Source organism: Ornithodoros turicata, chromosome 2, assembly GCF_037126465.1.
Source record: "Ornithodoros turicata isolate Travis chromosome 2, ASM3712646v1, whole genome shotgun sequence".
Classification (NCBI taxonomy): Eukaryota; Metazoa; Arthropoda; class Arachnida; order Ixodida; family Argasidae; genus Ornithodoros; species Ornithodoros turicata.
Window position 1 is genome coordinate 12,489,989 of NC_088202.1, and position 6,018 is coordinate 12,496,006.

A 6,018-nucleotide genomic window follows, 5' to 3' on the forward strand; every position below is an offset into this window, starting at 1 on the left:
TTACGTCGGGGGTGTAGCTCAGATGGTAGAGCGCTCGCTTAGCATGCGAGAGGTACGGGGATCGATGCCCCGCACCTCCATAGCCTGTTTTACTTTTCCTGAGTTGTTTGATTTCATTGATTCTTATGCGCTTCAAGCCTTACGTTCCGTGTTTGTCTTAGAGTCACTAGTTTCTCAGCTTGTCCTCAACTGTAGGTCACCTTGAGTATCTTCCTTTGTTTACGTTACTTTTTCTACCTGGCATTGGTCAACTCTAGCGAAAGTGTCAGTAGATTGTCTTTCTTTCAGTAACACTTTCGGCTATCACGTCGGGGGTGTAGCTCAGGTGGTAGAGCGCTCGCTTAGCATGCGAGAGGTACGGGGATCGATGCCCCGCACCTCCATAGCCTGTTTTACTTTTCCTGAGTTGTTTGATTTCATTGATTCTTATGCGCTTCAAGCCTTACGTTCCGTGTTTGTCTTAGAGTCACTAGTTTCTCAGCTTCTCCTCAACTGTAGGTCACCTTGAGTATCTTCCTTTGTTTACGTTACTTTTTCTACCTGGCATTGGTCAACTCTAGCGAAAGTGTCAGTAGATTGTCTTTCTTTCAGTAACACTTTCGGCTATTACGTCGGGGGTGTAGCTCAGACATGCGCAATCAGGAACAGGACCATACAAACAAACATCCATGTTGTCCGCTCGGTTCTAGACTGGTGTCGACTTGAACGAAGTCATGTAGCCCTGCTGCAAGTGGACCTCTATAAGGCTTTTGATCGGGTGTGTCACGATTATTTGTTTTCGCTCTTGCATTACGTCAACATGGGAGACAAGTTCGCAAGCCGAATCAAGTTGTGCTATGAACAGGTTGCAACGAGCCTGGTAATTAACGGCACTCTTACCGCGCCAGTGCCCCTTCGAGCTTCAGTACGACAAGGCTGTCCCATGTCATCCCTGTTATTTGGTCTATACCTTGAGCCGTTATGCCAGCGTATCATCTCTCGTGATGACATACGTGGTTTCGAGCTTCGCGATGCTGTGGTGAAGGTCGTGGCGTACGCGGATGACCTTGCGTTTCTCGTGACAGACAAGCCAAGTGTCGTCAAAGTTATTCACGAACTTCATGTGTTTGGTCAAGTCTCTGGGGCACGTCTAAACAAGGACAAATCTCTGGGGATATGGTGCGGTCAATGGGGAACAGCCCCGGAATTATTTTGTGGCGTTCAGTGGCAAACCCGTGGTCCTTGCTACCTTGGGGTCCCGTTAGACAAAAGTTGTAACACGACCTCCTTGTGGTCGGAGCGATTACAAAACATTAGGACACATGCTTCGACCTGGAAAAAACAAGATCTCTCAATGTTTCAACGAGCTTCTGTGTGCAATGTTTTTCTGGCCGCTAAGCTGATTTACCTCTTGCAAGTCCTGCAATCATAGGCGCCGACTGCGGGGGGGCGCGGGGGCCCTTGCCCCCCCGGAACATGAACAAGGGGGGGGCGCCGCCTCCCCCGGGAAGTCCCGCTAAGAGACTGACACCAACCTTTGGGGCTCGGCGCGCCCGGGTCAAAAGAGCGAAGAGGAACCAAACCCAAAAATGTATCTTGCAATTCGTAAAATATGTATCCGCCCACAATACTCATTATCACAGTAGAAGGTGAGGCGAAGAAACACAGAGGATGACACAACACATAGCTTGAATTTCGCCCAAAGCAATCAGATCAATGAAACGAAGCAGTCGAAAAGGTACCAGCAGCTGCCAGTGAGGTGTAACGGTAGAATCTTCGGAACGCATATTCGTTGGGAGCGGGTTCAACTCCCGCTGCTCCATTTCATTGACCATATTCATAACATTGCGCGCATTTCGGGTCAAACACAGAGGATTCAATGCATTTTGTTCCTCTTGCACTCAGTTTTCAAAGGCGTAATGCCTTCAGTTGTGCACATGTTCACTGTTTACGTTCTCTCTGTTCTTCTTTTTCTTTTTTTTTCTGTTCTTCCTTCCTCTTATTTCTATACCAGTTCTGCATACATCGTAAGATCCCATCAGAGTGTGTGATTCTTCAGCTTTACTTTTGTGTTCTTCATTTTTCTTTTCATTTTCTTTCCGTCTTTTTGTTTTCTTTTGCTTTCTTTTTTCTTTGCCTTTTTTGTCTTCCCCATTTCACTCTTTTTTTGGAATAACACACCGACATCCATCTGGTTTACCTTTCTTTTTTGTATAAACAAAATACAGAAGCCGACACTGAAGATTTTTGTTTAAGTTTAATTTGTACAAGCTTTCGCGTGGAGGTCCACGCTTCCTCAGGTACAAAGTGAAGTGGTGACACACATAAGTATATATAGTATAGACATATACACTGCTGTACAAAGAAAGGGAAGAGGAAAGGAGATATGGTGCCACATGTCTGTGTACAATGAATAGCTGGGCAGACGGATAGGTGACCTCTAACCGTTTAAACGGTTTAAACGGTTAGAGGTCACCTATCCGTCTGCCCAGCTATTCATTGTACACAGACATGCGGCACCATATCTCCTTTCCTCTTCCCTTTCTTTGTACAGCAGTGTATATGTCTATACTATATAGACTTATGTGTGTCACCACTTCACTTTGTACCTGAGGAAGCGTGGACCTCCACGCGAAAGCTTGTACAAATTAAACTTAAACAAAAATCTTCAGTGTCGGCTTCTGTATTTTGTTTATGTGATCTACAGGACTTGACTCCCCTCTTCGTATACGCATCTGTTTCTTTTTTGTATTAATAAACATATCCCCCCCCCTCCGCGAGAGTACTTATTTCGCGGTGCGCCCTTGCCCCCCCTGGGAAAATGAAAACTCTCCGCCTCTGCCTGCAATGCTCCCGCAAAATTATACATCGTTGTCATCGCATATTTGCCACCACAATATGGTGTTCAACGTTCGAAAGGATGCGAAGACAAAACCTGTTCAAGAAAGTCAAGGACGGCGGACTAGGCTTACAGCATCTCTACATCAAGCAACTCGTCATGAGACTGTTTTTTTATAGGCAGAGTTCACACCCGATTCTGGAAACCATCAAGCGGGCCCTTGCGTACAACTACATTCCCGATATATATGTTGGGTTTCACGAAGAAAGTCTACGCTTAAGCGGGTTCTACAAAGAGGTTGTCGAGAGCCTAAACTTCTTGAAGGCTAGATTCAGCTTAGAGTACCTCTTTTCTGTCGCCAAGAAAACGTTGGTAGCTCATCTTCTCGATGTACTCTTTCCTGTGCCCATCTACCGTCAAATCCCCTCCGGATGGCACGGCACGGATGTATTGTGCAGAGTCAGGAAGATGCCGGTCAAGCCCAACATGAAGTCATTTTTCTTTAAATTACACACGTCCACACTGCCCGTGAAAGCTTGGCTTCAACAGAACGGATTCTATGTTCCGTGGTCCGTGAATTGCAGATTTTGCAACACGCCCGAGACTGTCGACCACCTTTTTCTGGACTGCACAGAAGCTTTATTCTTTTGGGATGACTTACAGTTCAAAGTCCTTAAGCGCCGTCTTTCGCTTAATCCTCACACTATCCGCTTCCTCCCATTACGCCCCGGTGAAAATGTGAGATACGATATCGTTCTTCTTGTTGCCATGTACTGTTTGTGGAAGCTTCGTATGGCCGATAGGAACGAAGAGCCCTTGTGTCCTCCTATGAAATATTTCAAAGCCGAACTACTGCAGGTAAAGTTAGCTTGTACTCAGCTCTTAGAAGTGCCTGAGTGGTTAGATACAGTCTGCGAAAGGCTGAATGTTTTGTAGAAGTTGTGTTATTAACGTGTCCGGTATAGAGGAGAAACATCGTATTCTCTCTCTGTGATTTTGTCGTATAGTGTATGGTATTGTGAGGTATTGAGTCGACGTGACTCAGAGTAGTAAGCTCTGAAAAATAAAGGTGGAAAAAAAAAAAAGGGGTGTAGCTCAGATGGTAGAGCGCTCGCTTAGCATGCGAGAGGTACGGGGATCGATGCCCCGCACCTCCATAGTCTGTTTTACTTTTCCTGAGTTGTTTGATTTCATTGATTCTTATGCGCTTCAAGCCTTACGTTCCGTGTTTGTCTTAGAGTCACTAGTTTCTCAGCTTCTCCTCAACTGTAGGTCACCTTGAGTATCTTCCTTTGTTTACGTTACTTTTTCTACCTGGCATTGGTCAACTCTAGCGAAAGTGTCAGTAGATTGCCTTTCTTTCAGTAACACTTTCGGCTATTACGTCGGGGGTGTAGCTCAGATGATAGAGCGCTCGCTTAGCATGCGAGAGGTACGGGGATCGATGCCCCGCACCTCCATAGCCTGTTTTACTTTTCCTGAGTTGTTTGATTTCATTGATTCTTATGCGCTTCAAGCCTTACGTTCCGTGTTTGTCTTAGAGTCACTAGTTTCTCAGCTTCTCCTCAACTGTAGGTCACCTTGAGTATCTTCCTTTGTTTACGTTACTTTTTCTACCTGGCATTGGTCAACTCTAGCGAAAGTGTCAGTAGATTGCCTTTCTTTCAGTAACACTTGCTGCCATTAGGTCGGGGGTGTAGCTCAGATTGTAGAGCGCTCGCTTAGCATGCGAGAGGTACGGGGATCGATGCCCCGCACCTCCATAGCCTATTTTACTTTTCCTGAGTAGTTTCATTTCATTGATTCTTATGCGTTTCAAGCCTTATGTTCCGTGTTTGTCTTAGAGTCACTAGTTTCTCAGCTTGTCCTCAACTGTAGGTCACCTTGAGTATCTTCCTTTGTTTACGTTACTTTTTCTACCTGGCATTGGTCAACTCTAGCGAAAGTGTCAGTAGATTGTCTTTCTTTCAGTAACACTTTCGGCTATAACGTCGGGGGTGCTGGTACAGCGCTCGCTTAGCATGCGAGAGGTACGGGGATCGATGCCCCGCACCTCCATAGCCTGTTTTACTTTTCCTGAGTTGTTTGATTTCATTGATTCTTATGCGCTTCAAGCCTTACGTTCCGTGTTTGTCTTAGAGTCACTAGTTTCTCAGCTTCTTCTCAACTGTAGGTCACCTTGAGTATCTTCCTTTGTTTACGTTACTTTTTCTACCTGGCATTGGTCAACTCTAGCGAAAGTGTCAGTAGATTGCCTTTCTTTCAGTAACACTTGCGGCCATTACGTCGGGGGTGTAGCTCAGATGGTAGAGCGCTCGCTTAGCATGCGAGAGGTACGGGGATCGATGCCCCGCACCTCCATAGCCTGTTTTACTTTTCCTGAGTTGTTTGATTTCATTGATTCTTATGCGTTTCAAGCCTTACGTTCCGTGTTTGTCTTAGAGTCACTAGTTTCTCGGCTTGTCCTCAACTGTAGGTCACCTAGAGTATCTTCCTTTGTTTACGTTACTTTTTCTACCTGGCATTGGTCAACTCTAGCGAAAGTGTCAGTAGATTGCCTTTCTTTCAGTAACACTTGCGGCCATTACGTCGGGGGTGTAGCTCAGATGGTAGAGCGCTCGCTTAGCATGCGAGAGGTACGGGGATCGATGCCCCGCACCTCCATAGCCTGTTTTACTTTTCCTGAGTTGTTTGATTTCATTGATTCTTATGCGCTTCAAGCCTTACGTTCCGTGTTTGTCTTAGAGTCACTAGTTTCTCAGCTTCTTCTCAACTGTAGGTCACCTTGAGTATCTTCCTTTGTTTACGTTACTTTTTCTACCTGGCATTGGTCAACTCTAGCGAAAGTGTCAGTAGATTGCCTTTCTTTCAGTAACACTTGCGGCCATTACGTCGGGGGTGTAGCTCAGATGGTAGAGCGCTCGCTTAGCATGCGAGAGGTACGGGGATCGATGCCCCGCACCTCCATAGCCTGTTTTACTTTTCCTGAGTTGTTTGATTTCATTGATTCTTATGCGCTTCAAGCCTTACGTTCCGTGTTTGTCTTAGAGTCACTAGTTTCTCGGCTTGTCCTCAACTGTAGGTCACCTAGAGTATCTTCCTTTGTTTACGTTACTTTTTCTACCTGGCATTGGTCAACTCTAGCGAAAGTGTCAGTAGATTGCCTTTCTTTCAGTAACACTTGCGGCCATTACGTCGGG

The 6,018-nt window shown here is 45.8% G+C and overlaps 6 non-coding genes across 6 annotated transcripts; all 6 read left to right on the forward strand.

The window, feature by feature from the left end:
- Positions 1-7: 7 nt before the first annotated feature.
- Positions 8-80, forward strand: Trnaa-agc (transfer RNA alanine (anticodon AGC)). The gene has a single exon. It is a non-coding gene; the product is annotated as a tRNA-Ala (tRNA).
- A 230-nt stretch (positions 81-310) lies between these two features.
- On the forward strand, positions 311-383 carry Trnaa-agc (transfer RNA alanine (anticodon AGC)). Its single transcript has one exon. It is a non-coding gene; the product is annotated as a tRNA-Ala (tRNA).
- Positions 384-3,902: 3,519 nt separating this feature from the next.
- Positions 3,903-3,975, forward strand: Trnaa-agc (transfer RNA alanine (anticodon AGC)). Its single transcript has one exon. It is a non-coding gene; the product is annotated as a tRNA-Ala (tRNA).
- A 1,131-nt stretch (positions 3,976-5,106) lies between these two features.
- Positions 5,107-5,179, forward strand: Trnaa-agc (transfer RNA alanine (anticodon AGC)). Its single transcript has one exon. It is a non-coding gene; the product is annotated as a tRNA-Ala (tRNA).
- Positions 5,180-5,409: 230 nt separating this feature from the next.
- Trnaa-agc (transfer RNA alanine (anticodon AGC)) lies at positions 5,410-5,482 on the forward strand. The gene has a single exon. It is a non-coding gene; the product is annotated as a tRNA-Ala (tRNA).
- A 230-nt stretch (positions 5,483-5,712) lies between these two features.
- Positions 5,713-5,785, forward strand: Trnaa-agc (transfer RNA alanine (anticodon AGC)). Its single transcript has one exon. It is a non-coding gene; the product is annotated as a tRNA-Ala (tRNA).
- Positions 5,786-6,018: the final 233 nt, after the last annotated feature.